Here is a 16,508-nt window from a genome sequence, read left to right on the forward strand (position 1 = left end):
GTCTTAGTGTTGTGTGAGCGGCTTAATCTTGATGGCGTTCGAAAGAATGTTTCAGCTGCAAAAAAAGATAGCCTGTCTATCTTCTTTTCGGCTAAGACCCACAAGGAAGCCAATCCCTTTAAAGCGATTGTGACTAAAAAAGGGTCGTGGAAGGAGTCATTTCTAGGTTTTTGCAGAAACAACTCAGTAGTCTTAAAGTGAACGACCCGTATTTTGTCCGTAACTCGGACGATATTTTGACATTTTTTCAGGAGAGTGAAAGTGTGTTGAACCACTTGTCTGCTTTTTCTATCGATGTAGAGGACCTCTTTTATTCAATTCCCCAAGGGGAACTTCTGGTTGCGGTCAGAGATGCAATTGAAGAGTCTGGGCCAGTAGCCTTCCAGAACCAGGCGGGGATAACTGTAGGGAGCTTTTTAGAATTGCTGCCATTTTATCTTTCTGCCACATTTGTCACTTTTAACAATGAATCTTTTATCCAGAAACAAGGCTTCTGCATCGGATCGTGTATTTCACCGGTTTTCAGTAGTTTCTTTTTAGGAAAGTGTGACAGGAGCATTGAGACGCATATTGACACGGCTAAGATAGTCGATGCTTACATGGTTGTTACTAGGTCGGTGAAGCCAGAAGAAGTAAACTTTTTAGTCAAGGCGGTTAAGGAAACATTTCTGGAGTGTTCGGACGGCTTGAAATTCACTCATGAATTAAAAAATGATGCTTCCTTGCAGTTCCTCGATGTGTCTTTTAATTTCAGTGGAATTTCAGTGAAGTTGGCTTTGCGCAAGTCCTTTCTTGCTCGCAAGCAAGAAAAACGCCTTACGCAGCTTCGCTTTAAAAATAACGTCAGACAAGCATGCAGCGTAGCGCAAGTAGAACGTGGCGTTACCTTTTTTTTTTCTTTTAGGGCTATGTTAGTTCTTTGTTTCAAGTATTTAAACTCAACACCATTTAATGAATGAGATCAAGAGTACTCTATCGATTCATAAACACTTCACTACCTTTTCCAGGTGCATGAAATCGCAAACAATTTTCTTCGGGGCTCAGCAAGCAGTGGGTTCCCTCCGCTTCTAACGAGTAACCTCTTCATGGGCACATTTTCTGTGGTAGTGTTGTTACGTGATGAGCTTATTATTTAGGAGAGATTGACGAGGCGAATGGTCGACGGGGCCAGCATGGAATGGCTGATGGGCTGCAGCTTCGTCCTTCCCTGCGGCCTCACTGCAGGTGGGCTCACCGGCCAAGCGGCCGCAGTCGTACCGCCGGTGGGCTCGTTAGCAGTACCAAATGAAACATCACACCAACGGCGCATCCTTGAAAAGCGTACACACGCGTGTGTGTAAGGTTGTGCTGTCAGTTTTTGTGCCGGAGCTGTCTATCCATGGCTAGGTTTCCATGCGTATTTTCGTCCATTCAAAGCAAATTCACTAATAAAACTCCGGAGGCCCGTGCGCGTGTCGTTGAAGCACGAGGCGTTCTCGCGCCAACACGGCAGTCTGGCCGTGTGCACCATTGCGCCGCAGATGAAGAACGCGAGCGAACAGGACAGCAGCGAAATCGCGTTCAACAATGCCAATATACGGCGGCCGTAATGAGCGGTGGCGCAACGCGTAGGACGCAGACGGGCTCGCTGGCGTCCATCTACGAGGGTCGCATTGAGCTGCCGCAGCGTCCCCCGCTCGAGACTCCACCACCTGGCTCCGGGCGAGCTCTTCGCGTCAGCACCACGCTCCCGGGGATTCGCAGCAAGCGGTCAACACCAACCCTGGCTATCCACCAGGAGGTTGCTGCCCTGCTGCAGGACGAGACGGCCGGCCTCCTGCACAGGCGGCAGAGCTCGAGCCGCCTGCACGGCAATGGAGCTTGGCGCCGGTCGCGTGTACTGCCTGCCCTTCCGCGCCTCCTGCACCCGTGCAGAGCTGGCCGGGCTGCACCTTGCTGCATGCCCGCTTCTGGAGGAGGCCAGCCAGATTCAGGGGGACCGCTCTCTTGAGACTGCGAGCGGCGGACCAGCCATCGAGCTCCAGCGGCTACGTGGAGCGGGCGCTAGCGGCGAAGCTTCACCAGGTGCAGTCCCGCGGTTGTGACCTGCGGCTCTGATGGTTGCCATCTCATGTCGGAATCACCGGCAACGAGGTGGCTGACGCCCGGGCCAGAGATGCTGCTCGCCAGGATGGGGTGCCTGCCTCCAGCGACCTGAGGCCATTCGACGCCGCCCTGGCACGGGAGGTGGAGGCGATGCACCCAGACCCCAGAGTCGTCAGCGGCCAAGCTCCACAGGTCCTGCCTGGCCGCATCAGCAGGGAAAGCCGCTCCATACTCCTCCGCATGCGACTCGGCAGCCCGCTTGCACCGACAAGGCCGCCGGTCGTCGCCCACATGTGCTGACTGCCCAGAACCCGAGACCCTGGAGCCCCTGCTCTGCTTCTGCCGCCAGCACGATGCCCCGCGAGCAGAGCTTCGGGCCGCACCCCAGCGTCTCGGGCTGCCCAGCCACACCTTGGTGGACCTGCCTTTCCCGACGGGCCCCAACTCCATCCGGCGAGAAGCATTCCTCCTTGTGTTGGCCTTCCTAGAAGAGACCAACCTCATACAACGGCTGTAGCCAATGCCTGCTGGCCAGCCTTACCCGCCCCTTATCTCTTTCTTTCTCTCTCTCTCCCTCTTTCTCTGTCCCCACTTGTTCTCACCTATCCCCTTTCATTCCCCTTCTGCCCTGCCCACGGACTGGGTCGTATGCTGGTGAACTCCCAAATGAGTTCAAAACATCCCCAGTTTACTTCTTTTCCACTTTCTGTATCAATAAAGCACTCACTAACTCAGGCAGATCGAAGCCATTCTAAAGCGTCAGGTGGGAGCGAATCACAAAACAAGTTGTGTCAAGCGGCAAGAAGAGCCCTCCGAGAACACGAGGCCCAATCAAAGTGTCGAAGGCCTTCATTTCTATATTAATGTTTTCGCATTCAAAACTCTTAAAAAGTGCTTAGGTGCTCCCGAACTGCCCCCGGACTGTCGGATTCAGGTAAGGTGCGATGGCGTCACCACCGTGGTCGTAGTCGGCGATTTCAGTACGGATGTGTCGAGACCGACAGGGGAGGGGTTTACGCGTTTCGACATTTTAATGTTGAAAATAAAATTGATTTGATTTGATTTTGTCATTTGGCTTGCGCCGTCACACCGATCCGGCCCAACGGATGACTTGGTGGCATACGTGAATTGTCCAAGAGCGTCTCTGCGTGGTTGCGACCATGCCGTTCAGGGTGCGTCATAGTGACAGCAAAGCTATTAGCACCGTTGTTACAAAGTGATACTTGGTGATGCAATAAAGAAGGTCTGCCTGTCCCTCGATTCAGCCGCCCAGCCCGAAGTTGAAATGAACTCTCGAAGAATAGGCAAAACTTTTACAAAGCGCGAAATCTGGTACAATTCTTCATACTTGCCAGCATTGTTGAGCAAAAAATTACTCCCACCTCCCCTCGCGGGAACCCTGGTGTGATGCAACGCATCTAATGGGGGGTTCCATTGGCGTTTTCCATCGTATTGATTGCGCTTATAGCAGGGATTCTCACGCGAAGGGGAGGTGGGCGTAATTTTCACCATGCAATGCACATGCAGTACACGTATGCTCAGGTACGGTCTTTATTGCAGACGAGAATGAGTGCCTTGTGGTCCGTAAAGTGCACAGTTTGGGGCTCGACGATCGCATCAAGCAATCGTCGAGTACTGCGAGAGAGTGCAAGCGTAACGCGGACGACCGTCGACTGAGACCGTCGGAGCGCGGCATGTCGCTTTATATTCACAGCGCCCGAAGGAGAGGAGAGCGCGGAGAGAGAGAGGCGCAGCCTCCTCCTCTCGCGGACAACGCCTGACAGACGCAGGAAGGACAGAGGGGCGAGCATGAGATGCGTTGCATCTAAAAAGAACATTAGGCATATTATAGACTGAAAGAATCAATACATAACTGGCACTAGGCAGTGTTCTTTTAATTCAAAAATGCATGGATGCTTGGTTTTTTGGGATAGCAACTGAAAAATACGCGTTGGAAAGACTGGTTTGACCCAAAAATGCAAAAATGCTCGGGCCCGATCCTGTACGTCGTGGCTCCATTCAAAGAAGTGCAACAGTAACGAAAAGTTCAAGTGCAGTGTTGATCGTGGGCGGCTGAGCGAGACGGGACGGGAAGAGCGCAGGAGGGAGCAAAGAGGTGTCGGGGGCGGCAGAAGACGACCGTCTTTCGGCGACATTTGCAGCGGAGTGGGCAGATGCGCGGCCCAGTTTTCTTCTTTCCGCGGCGTTTCCTCCGGCGTTTCGGAAACTGGGCAAACACAGCAAGTGTACTCAGGATAGGATGGTCGCATTAGAGGCGACGAAGTTCACCTTGCAGGTGGTTGGGAATTATTTCCACCAATGCGACAATTGCGCCCTTTGGAACTGCGCGGGGGAGCGTTTGGTGGGTGCAGAAAGTGCTGCGGATTTCGAATTTACCCTGAATATGAACGCCATGGACTATGGAGACCGTGATGACGCAACATCATTCACGCAGAAGGCGATTTGTACTGGCACGCTCGCTCGAGCTGTGCAACCTTGGCGCACTTCCACTAGACTGTACTGCTTAGCGTGGCTCTTCGTGGGCGCAAATAAATGCAGAAGACAGGCTTTCCCACATCGTACCAAGGGGAGCTTTCTGAGAAGTCTCGACAACGACGACGACGACGCTGCAGGGGTACTAGCGCGCAGAATGGGCGAGGAGCCTGAGTGAGTGCACAGAAGGTCTGCACGATTGGATAGGAGAGCACGCGTGGGTTGGGCGAGGATCAAATTAAGCGCAGCCCGAGAAGGAAGCTCCGGAGGGATCGCTTGGTACCCTCGCAACTTTTCCCGTATGGAGCAGACGGTGGGAGGCTGCAAGCGCTGAGACTGAACCTACACACGTAGGCCTTGTGCAGCTGAGCGCCAGGACATTGCGGGTTCGTTTCCCTCTTCTGATGGAGGCGAAAAGCGGAAGCGCCCCTGTGTTCTGGATTTCGGCGCAAGGTAAAGATCCCTGCACGTGGTCAAAATTAATCCGGAGCCCTCCACCACGGCGCTCCTCGTCGCCTGTGTAGCGTCGGCGCGTCAAGCCCCGTAATCAAGCGATCGATGAACCTACGCACGTTGCTGTGCCGGCTCGCCATGAGCAGCATGGCACGAGCACGAAATGCCAGGTGCCCGTGGTCATGGGGCGGAGCACCCGCTCTTCTTCCGCATCAAAACGCCAGCACGTCTTAAATGTGTGACCTGTAGGTTTCGCTGCGGTGTTGAATCCTCACCTTGAACTTGCTTCCGACAACCCGAAAATCTGGCCCAGCCGAATAATGAAGAGGGACCAGTCGGTGCGACCCTGTTCGTGGTAATTTATGATCCACGCATTTGCAACATCGCTCAAAAGGCAACACTGACCCGCTTGAGAGAATCGTCCCACGCTGTTCTAATTGTCCAGCAAGTCCGACGCAAATCTGCTGAATTCCCTGCTGACCGTCCGCGCTGACGAACTGGTGGAGCCGGCGCAGTTCGTGGGCTTTATGTCTGCGTGCAGGAATGTCACCGACCAGGTCGCATCTGGACACGACGTCGCCAGGTGCAGGGGACCTACATATCTGGTGAGCCACAGCCGGAGCCAGTCAAAACTCTGATCGGTGGGATATTTCGCTCCGGTGGTGAAATCGCGTGGTGGTTTGTCGATGCACGACACCTTAACGTTCCGCTGAAATAAAGTGTCTTGATGGCGATATGGGCCACCGGGAATTTGCGGATCGTCCCAAGAGGCCACGGCGAAAGACGACGTTTGTAGGCCTGTAAGAACGAAGCGTGAAGGGGGAGGGAGAGCCGAGCACGTGCAGTCGGAAGTGTCCGTGTCGCGGTGGCGAAGCACTCTCTTTTCTCGCAGACTCCCAAGGATGAGGCCAGCAGCGCTGAGTTTCTCTCAGTGTCGTCCGGAGTGGCACGACGAGACTGAGCTCGCCGAAAGGAGCGAACGATGAAATGAAAAAAAAAAAAAAAATTAGCAGTGGCTTAGCTCGGCTATGACAGGATATACGTAGCGTGAGCTAAGGTTCAGCTGGTTATTTTAGGGGCGAAGCTCCTAAAGCCATGGGTCTGTTTATCCCTTGTGTCTCGTGGTACGTGACCGCCGCATGCTTTCGGAGATGTCGCAAAGTGGGCCGCGTTGCACGCGCAAGAACCGGCTGCAACCGGCAGCGCAAACTCGGCACCGGGAGCGCGAGCTTGTCTGTGTTCGCCAACGGAGGCGCGAGCGCACGTGCACTGCGAGGGGGAGATCACGCAAGAGATCACGCCACGAACGCAGGCAGTCGTTCTCGGAGATCGAACGGGACGCAAGGACCTTTGCTCGTTTCCTCTCGTCTTGTTCGGGCACAAGTTCGCCCTAAATAAAAGTTCTTTCTTTACCGTTGTGTCCCATCCTACGTGACAAATTGTGGTGGAGGTGCGGGGTAGTCCTCGAGGGCGCGGGGTCTTTCACCAGGTCTGGGCCTGGGAGCATTGACTCCGAAGCCCCGTAGCCCGAGTTCCCTGTAGGGACACCGACGGTACATGTGTCCTGCCTCTCCACAGTGGTAACAGAGGGGGAGTTGATCGGGCAACGAGTCACCGGATGGAGGAGGTGGTTGTTGACAAGGCTGCGGAGCGGAGGGCGCGCAGGGCGGCGGCAGCGCGCGCTCGCCGACAGGATCCCGCCTTGCCCGAAAGAGAGGCCGAAGCATCTCGTCAGGCTGCGCGTCGACGTCGCCAAGATCCTGCCGTACGAGCGGCAGAATCGCGCCGTGAAGCCGAGCGCCGCCAAGATCCTGCTGTACGAGAAAGCCAAGCCGAAGCTGCGCGTCAACGTATCCAAGATCCGGCCGTACGCGCAAGACGGGCCGAAGCTGCTCGTCGACGCCGCCAAGATCCCGCTGTACGCGAAAGAGAGGCCGCAGCGGCACAACAGCGGCGCGAAGCGGATCCGCAGAACGTGAGTTCGTGAGGCTGCAAGCAAGCGCTCGTATCGGCAGGCAAACCCCGATGCAGTGAGAGCTCGCGAGGCGGCTGCAAAACGCATCAAGCGAGCTCAGCCCGAAGCTGCCGACGCGCGGTTTAAGCGCGACTTTCTAGACGTTTCGTTCGGCCACAGTTGTGATGTGTGCGACAGATTGTGGTTTTCCAACAATTTAGTCACGATTTCTTCCATCAAGAACGACAACGCTCGAGCCACTGCCATCGCCATGCTGCAGTCCGCGTTCCCCACCGCCGCCGTAAAAGTTGATTTGTACAATGTACGCACACAGTCTTACGTCTTTCTTAATGATGTAATGGGCGAACTTTCACGGGAGAGTTACGGTTACCGATGATCTCCCCCTCTCGAGCTTCGCCCCACTTATCATCATTCATTCCGTGGATATGGCGTGATTTTTTTTAGGTTTCCTGGTTGTCTATTCGCCTCGAGCTTCGCGATCGCTGCGCCGCCTGCCGCCGCATCTCCGCGGCGCTGACGGGATTTGCGCTGCCTGGCTGATAGGGGCTCGTGCAGTGTTTTGGTTCTGTTTCGTTTCTTCTCGCCTTTCCACGCCCTAAAAAACTTGTTATGGTGGCGTCTATAGGCAAAGAGTACGTTTAGGTCACTTAAAAAGCAGCTGTGTCTCCGTATACAATACGCGATCGCCTGCAAGAGCTACCCGGGGACGCGGTGCTGCGCGCTTCTTCGCCGCTCTTCCGGGCGTCGGCGACGATAGCAACATATCACCCCTGTCACCTCCAAACATCAGGCACAAATGAATTCTTCTGTCGCCTCGTTTAGACGTGATACCAGCACAATGAGAGGTTGGCTTCATTTTGCAGCGTGGACAACGAATGCGGCTTCGTTTCGAATATATACGTCGCCGAAAAATATGTTTCGGGGATGTGATTACCCAATCCCGGACAATAGCTTATGTCTTTTATAAGAATATAAACTATGCGAAAATGTTAAGTATATTACAAGCCTGTGCGTCGTTAAATATGTGCCCACACACGCCATATAGCAAGAACCACGGCAAGTTAATGAAACCATGGAAAAATAAATGATGTGCAAGTGCAGAATTAAGGAACACAATAGCTCTAACGGAAATAAAAAAAACGAACAAACAGTGCAGCTTCTGACATGCTAAAGACGTTCGTCGAAACTTAAGCCAGGTATAGGGTTCACTACGCCAACTATACGCGAAATGCACTGTTATTTCGCGAGACATCGGGGGGGGGGGGGAGGTAGGGGGACGCTGTGCACAAATGCGGAGCGGAATCAAGCAATGAACGTTTTAGTAATCACACACACACAAATCTCGCGTTCACTTTCATTTGCTTTTCTACTGCAACGAACAGCTGATCGTACGGCCGACGCATTGTTGGTAGTATACAGGGTAGGCTGTTCAACAAGGCATGAAAGGTGTCGTTGGGAGAGTGTGGTTTGTGATAAGGCCCTCTGATTTCAGTTTCTGCTTTATTCTGCAGGCTCCCTCTGCCATATGACGATATTTCGAAGAAGCATTAGTCGCGGACGCGGATTATACTATAAGCCCGTTTCTGCGATGCTCGACGAGGATATATGTAGCAGATGAATGTTTGCGGGCGCTCACCTCACGACAAGACGACTCTGTCGTGTGCTGATCCTCGAGTATAATTATGCATTGTCCATCGTACGTTTGTTGAATATTCCCGAAATTAACACAGACTGGCTTGTAAATGGTGGTGATCAATATCTGAGGTATAATATTGGCATGAGTGCTCCGCTGATTGTGTAAGCGCACAAAACCGATTTAAATCGTAGTGTACAGCCGTAGCATGAACATCTGAGGAACCGGTGGTTACGGAGACCCTGCTAGTAAATTCAGGTCAGTGTAACTACAATCGACTCCATCATACGCTGGTTCCGCGACGCTGACCTGTGACACACAACTGGCGCTTATACAGAGCGAATATACCCCACTAAGATCGCATCAGAAATATTTACACTCTCGTAAACACACCCCATTTGTGAACAGAGTGACTGCTCAACATAAACATAGATTTCAAACGCCCGCAAACGGTAAATCTCAGTCGTGAACGTGCCGCAAAAGCAGCGGTGGCCCTGGGGAGCGGGACGCGGACTCCCGCTCCTGCTTTCGAAACGGGCCGCTAGGGGGATTTCAGTGGCGCCCCTACAGGCCGCGCTCGAGGCGTATAGGATTAGCTGATTATCATGCTTACTGCTGCTAAAACGATTTCCAATCTAGTCCAATCCAATCCAGTCCAGTCCAGTCCAGCCACTGCTCCTCGCGCATGCGCATCACGGCTCTCCAGGAGCCACGCGAAACGGCTATCAAGCGGCTCCGGCGCACCATCAGACTTGGCTACTGCGCAACGGAGGCCCACAGCTGTGTATGTTGCTGAAAAGACCACCTCGTTGCGGGTGCGCCGCCAGGAAACGAAGCCATGGGACCCCTGATCGAACGTCCCTTTTAATGGCGATGACTTATAGTTATGTACAATGATAATGATACTCGTGCCCTCGAGCCAGGAGACACATCTTCCTCTACGATTTCCAACATACTCCCGACCACAAAACAGATGTGGAAAAAACATTAAGCTCTGGCAAATGTCTCCTGGCGAAAACATAGCACCACAGTTCTAGGGCAAAAACACGACATACAGGACAGTTCAGACTGGATTGTCTTTTCGGCCCTTTTGCTGATTGCTTCCATTTCTGGGTCGTGGAACCTCGAGCTTCATCTTGCAATGAGTCGTTCAGCTTGACTGCTGGTTTCCTTGACCAGAACCGCCGACTTGTACGGTTGTCCCGCTCGAGCGATGCGCTGCCGTCTGACATCTGCCGAAGGCAACGAGAAGATATGACCTCACGGAGATGTTTATCTTCAAGGGTACTTTTTAAGTGCGAATGCACTTCTTAAGCGAGCCTGAAGCGTCCGCCGCCGTCCGCATAGCAACAGCTGCGGGTGCGCGCGCTCCTCGTCTTCCTTGGCAACGGGGGGAGATGGGCGCGCGCTGCCTGGCCGCTGACATGACACATACCCACGTGGGGGATTGGCCAAGAATCAGCCGTGAGAAGGGCTAATACACCCGCTTAAAGGAGTACTGACACGAAATTTCAAAGCTGAGATCCGCTCTAGCAATCAAGTACAACGACAACACAAATAGGTGTCTGTGAATAAATGCATCTTTCTTTCTTTGTAGTTGTGTGTGTGTGTGTGTGTGTGTGATCTCTCTTTCGCGAACATTACCGAACCGCGCAAATTCAACTCGTGCATTCGCACTTTCACATTCTTCCCCTCGGGGAAATGCGGGGAATTTTTTTCTTGATCATTGATAATCGTTCGCACTCCAAAATGCCCTTCAGTGTCTTTTCCGCGATCGTGCGCCGGACAATTCAGTTCCAGAAGTCCACCCGGTGTTTCGCTATGGGTCGTGTTCATGGTCTTCGTGATGCAGGCGTTGTGGATGTCCGCGTTAGTGTCCGCTTTTCGAAGCCCCTTCGTCTGAAGTATGGCAACCATTACTTGATGGCGGCTAGATATCGGCTTGGTGGCCTGCGTCTGCTCCGGGAAATTGAAGTTGGGGCCAGTGTCCTTCTGGTCTTTGTTCACTTTGCATGCATAGTGTGGGTCGCACATGGCAGTCGCATGTCTCCCCTTGCACATCCTGCACCATATTTTTCGCCGGCACTCCTTAGATCGATCCTAGCTACCATCGTGCGTCTATAGCATCGCATAGCTTTCGGTAGCCGCTTCTTCTTTTCAGGGATGCTCAGAGAAGCCTGGCATGCCTCCGTCACGTGCTTTGGCGATCTGCAAAAAAAGCACTCGTTCGTTTGAGCATCACAACTTGGTAGGCGTGTAGAACCGACGTTGATTGGCCGTTACTCTGTAGAGGGTCGCTTGAGTCTGACGAAGTTCCCACTGGAGCACTTCTCTCTCTCGCCTGGAGCTCAATTTGCAAGTACCACAAAAGTTGGTCCAGTTGGTGGCACGTCGTCACGTTTGCATCACGAGAAGACGATGCCGTAGCCGTTGATTTCGCTTGGAGGCGGATGTGTCGGTGAAACGCCACAACGATCTCTTCCGGCAAAACCTCGAGCAGGATGTCGTATAGCATCGCCGAGAAGCTGCTCGTTGGGACGTCCAACACGTTCAGGCAGCGGATGTTCGGCTGAACGGAGTCATATAGACTGCGCAGCTCTCTCGTATCAGATGCAGATGGCACGTGCTGAAGCCCGCGGAGCATTCTCAAATGCCGCTGTACGATCCGGCGCTTGTCCCCGAACCTGTCCTGGAGCTGCTGGATGGCACTCTCATAGCACGCCTCCGTTGTTGGCAGTCCGGAGATGGCAGCTGCTGCGTCACCTTCCAGGTAGTTTTGGAGGTAGTGAATCTTCTAGGTGGTGGTTAAAGCCTGGTTGGTGTGGACTGCGCCGTTGAATTGCTCCCAAAACGACGTCCACTGACACACGTACCCACAAAAAGGCTTGATGGTAAGCGTTGGGAGACGAGGTCCAGTGATCTGGGATGGAACCGTCGTTGGGGCATGGGGCGTGTTAATCGCAGCCGAGGGGGCAGGTTGCGCCGTGCTGCTGACGCTGAGTTCCTCGAGCCGGTACGTATAAGGCCAGTCAGAGCCTCGAGCGTCTCGTCGTTGTAATGCGCCGCCGACTCGTACTCCCTTTCCAGCTCCTCGACAGGAATGGCGTCTTCGACCTGGGCGTCGATCTTGCTAAGCTCCTCGCGGCTAGCCATGAGCTTGTCCAATACCTTTCGGAGCGCGAGCCGGTCAGAGCAGCCGCTCTCGATGAGCTCTGTCGCCTCGGTCGAAATTTTTGTGGCTTGGGCTCGCCTGGCAGCTCGTTTCGCCTTCAGCCGGTCCATCGTTTAGCGATAAAGTCCGGCTTACTCGCTTGGTAGGCAGCCCGGTCCGCGCGTTGTCCCCCTGGGTGCGGTTCCGAGAAGGACGAAGTTGCTTGGGCGACCGTTTCTGGAAGAAACTCGTCGTCGCAGTCGCTCGTTGCCCACGTCGGTGGGAGCCGCTCGTTTTCCCTTGGGATTCGGCACCAAATGTTGCGAAAAAGGCCACCTCATTGCGGGTGCGCCGCCAGGAAACGAAGCCGTGGGACCCTTGATCGAACGTCCCTTTTAATGGCGATGACTTAGTTATGTACAATGATAATGATACTCGTGCCCTCGAGCCAGGAGACACATCTTCTTCCTCTACGATTTCCAACAGGGTATGCGCAAGCGCCAGTGCGTCTTCCGCGGCTATGATGTCACTCCTCTGGAATGCGCAGACGGGCGAATGTGCAGACCCAATTCTCTGCACACCACTGGATTGGATTTCCAATTCAATCCAATACAATCTAATTTATTCCAATCCAATCCAAATCCAATTCAATCCAATCCAGTCGAATCCAATGCTCCTCGCGCTTGCGCAGACGGCCCTTCAAGGTCCACGCGAAACTGCTCAACCTGCGGCGCAGATTGCGATAACCGATGTTGTCCCCATACTGAGCGGAGAGAGAGAGAGAGAGAGAAAACGTTTATTTGAGCTTTCTAAAGTGGGAGTGGTTCCCTAGTCCGGAAATCCAAGTGAGCAGAGAGCCTTCGCTCTGGATGCCAGGAGCTGCTGGACGTCCAGACGGTCGCTGTGTGCAATCCCAAACTTCCACCTCTCCGATCCCCTCTTCCTACTGAGCGGAGAACTTGTTGGAGCTTCGCTCGCGCCGTCACGTGAGCCACTCGCCAGATGGGAGCAACACTGCCGAGACGTCGTACCCCGAACTTTCTTGACCAAGTCGATTGTTGCACTTTTGCCTTTTTCAACTCAGTCTGAAGCGCAGGTCTGTGGTGACCTGCAACTTGATGGCTTTATTTTTTCGAGGTGTCCCTATGGGGCCACCTTGAGAGTGATGCGCATCGATCTCCTCATGGCGCCTCGCCAGACTTACTGGCTACCCGATTCGGGCACACATCAATCCGGCTCGGCAGAATCGATACACGCACTTTGGCTGCCAGGAGAGGTCCTGCCTGTCGTTCTTGCAGCCGTCTCTCTTGATTGACACCTGCATAAAACACCGCCGGTTTCTGTCCCTCCGCCCTCCGTCTTCGTGTAGGGGACCGACCGCAAATTTCACCTCAAAGCCGAATACAGTTTGTAGGGCAATACTCTCAGTTGCTTTCGTGCAAAGAACGCGCGCGATTTCGCGAAATAAAGTGGGCGACACGCAGATAGAAAAAAGTGTTCTTATCCTACCTACGACACGCTGGGGCGCTTATAAAGGAGGGTTCGCTTGCTTCTCGAAGCGTTACCACAATCTGGTTTCATAAACAGCTACACGTATGTACCCATTCCTGCCTTCCCAGCAGGCGCGAATTTGCCTTCTCACGAAGCCGCACTGGGGGCTATGCAGGGGATGGGAAGGGAGAGGCAGTAGCCAGGTACTGACGATAGTAACCATCCACATCAGGACAATGCCACGTGTGTTCGGTAGGCGCCCAGCGCCTGCACCGGAGGAAGGGCTGTTATGTGCCGGGTGATGGTGCAAGAAGAGTGGGCGCGATCGGCGTCGCTTGGCCCGAGACGAGCCCTGAGAGCTCGCAGCGAGACGTCGGCTGCCGTTGCCTGCGGGTCTGTGGACTCGGCACTGTGCCTACGCCTTGAAGGCCTCCAGCTACAGGACCCCGTTCAGCGCAACCAATGTTCACAGCTGCCTACAAAGCAAAAACTTCCAGAACAGCTGAGCCCTCCTTGCGACGCAGGGAATGCGAAAGCGTCGAGCGTACACGCCGGCATCGCTTCGCAGCTGCTGTGGATGCAGTCGGCAAAGCCTTTCACCCATTCATTCGTTCCCCCTCCAAACGAAGTGTAACTGATGGCCCGAGCAGCACTCCCTCGCGGCGACCTCTCGGTTAATTCTTCCTCTCTCTCATTGCGGGCCTTGCTACTCGAATAATGGCCACTTGTGTGATCACAAAGATCAGATTTCTCCAGTGGTGTTGATTAAGTGCTTGCCTCTAACGCACGTTTCCAAGTCGAAGGCCGCAAGCCATTCATTAGATTCACCGTTGCACAGCCAAGAGCCTCGAGCTGTCGTTGCACGGGGGTCCCGTGCTTGCCTGGCATTCCGCACAGCCCGAATACCGCCTGCAGTGCAAGATTTACCCCATTTCATTTCGGGTGTTCCTTGAGCTGTTTTTAAGGCGAAAGCCCTAACTTCTGCGAACAGCCGTCCTCGTCGTCGTTGTAGTGGGTGTACGGTAAAAGAATGGCCGCCGTTGTAAGGCGTAAATCAACAAAATTCCTCCAGGTACTTAAGCATGCTTACGCGCTTGTAATATGAACATGGCAATGTTTGACACGGAAACTTCATCTATAGCGAGGCGAGATTGCAGGGCATTGAATGGGATGTAATAGGGCTTAGTGAGCTTAGCAGGACAGGTGAAGCCTTTACAGTGCTAAAAACTGGACACGTCCTATGTTACCGTGGCCTAACGGACAGAAGAGAACTGGGAGTGGAATTTCTAGTCAATAAAAGTATAGCTGTCAACATAGACGAATACTATAGCATTAATGAAAGGGTATCCGGTCTTGTAATTGAGCGTAACAAGAGGTACAAACTCAAGGTGGTACAGGGCTACGCGCCTACATCCACCCATGACGACCAGGCAGTGGAACGCTTCTATGAAGATGTGGAATCGGCGATGGCTAAATGGAAGACACGGTGTACCGTATATACTTATGGGAGACTTCAATGCCAAAGTAGGCAAGAAACAAGCTGGAGACAAGGCAGTTGGGAGCTATGGTCTGGGTTGTAGGAATAACACAGTGGACTTATTACTAGAGTTCGCAGAAGGGAAAAAGTCTGTGCATCATGAATACCTTCTTCCGCAAACGGGGGAACCGGAAGTGGGCGTTGAGGAGCCCGAATGAAGAGCACAAAAATGAAACAGACTTCATACTATACGATAACCCTGGCACCTTGCAGGATGTGGAAGTGCTCTGAAGGGTAAGGTTTAGTGACCACCGTATGGTAAGATATCGAATTAGGCTATATTTTAGGAGGGACCGTAACAAGCTAGTACAAAATAAGCCGATTAATGAGCTAACAGTGAGACGTAAAGTGGAAGAATTCAGGATCGCGCTGCAGAACCGATATTCAGCTCTTACCGCGGAAGCAGAGCTTACGACACAGGAAGCCCGCGACAACCTTACACGCATTATCACGGAGTGTGCAGCAGAAATCGGGGGCACGATGGGTAGGCAGGATACTGGTAAACTTTCCCAGGTGACGAAAGGTTTAATTAGTGAATGGAAAATCATGACAAACTTCACCCCAGCTGATAGAATAGAAGTAGTGGAGCTTTTGAAGTTAATCAATAAGCGAAATACCGCTGACATACGGAAGTATAATACGGAGAGGATAGAATATTCTGTAAAGAACGGATGCAGCCTGAAAGCAGTGAAGAGGCGTATAGGCGTGGGGAACAATCATATGCATGCACTTAACGACAAGAAAGGAAATGTCATCAAAAATAGGGATAAAATCGTTATAGTAACCGAAGGGTTCTATAGAGATCTGTATAGTAGCCGCAACATCCAGGATAATACCGAACGAAGTAGTTCAGGGGAGGCAGACATTCCTCTAGTAACTACAGAAGTAATGAAGGCTCTGTCGACTTGTTGCCCAAGGAGATAGCATTTCTACAATCTTAACTGTCTTGTTTTAGTGTTGTTTCTGGATTTTCTTATATTGCCTGCGTGCAATAAAATTTATTCAGTTTTTAGTCAGCGCCCGTGTTTGTCTCTCTCGTCTTTTGTGCCGTTTTTTTGCGCTGTTTTTTGCCTTCAGTATGAACCAACTATCCCGTCTTCACACTCTAGTACACTTTGAAAGAAATGCAAGTGGGCAAAGCACCTGGGGAGAATCAGATAATAGCAGACCTCTTGAAGGATGGCGGGCAAATTTTACTATAGAAAAATGGCAAACCTGTACACGCAATGCCTAAGGACCGGAAGTGTACCGGAATCTTGGAAGAACGCGAACATCATCCTAACCCATAAGAAGGGTGACATGAAGGACTTCAACTATTAGAGGCTGATCAGCTTACTGTCAGTCGTCTACAAGGTACTTACCAAGGTAATCGCTAACAGAATTTCTGCCACCTTAGATTTCAGTCAACCTAATAAACAAGCAGGGTTTCGTAAAGGCTATTCAACAATGGACCACATTCACACGATCAATCAGGAGATAGAGAAGTGCGCTGAGTATACTGAACCCCTATATATAGCCTTCATAGATTATGAGAAAGCATTTGATTCGGTCGAAACCTCAGCAGTCATTCAGGCATTGCGGGACCAGGGTGTAGACGAGCATTACGTAAGAATTAGGAGATATCTAAAATGAGTCCACAGATACCACAGTCCTCCATTAGGAGAGCAGCAAAATACCTATACGGAAGAGC

At 52.5% G+C, this 16,508-nt stretch overlaps 1 protein-coding gene across 2 annotated transcripts in view; it reads left to right on the forward strand.

Annotated features, from left to right (window-relative positions):
* The window catches only part of LOC144144303 (putative cationic amino acid transporter), a 234,690-nt gene that overhangs the window by 46,043 nt on the left and 172,139 nt on the right, over positions 1–16,508 (forward strand). The window lies entirely within an intron of this gene.

Source organism: Haemaphysalis longicornis, unplaced genomic scaffold (assembly GCF_048455015.1).
Source record: "Haemaphysalis longicornis isolate Haplotype H1 unplaced genomic scaffold, Haemaphysalis longicornis Haplotype H1 scaffold_7, whole genome shotgun sequence".
NCBI classification, from domain to species: domain Eukaryota; kingdom Metazoa; phylum Arthropoda; class Arachnida; order Ixodida; family Ixodidae; genus Haemaphysalis; species Haemaphysalis longicornis.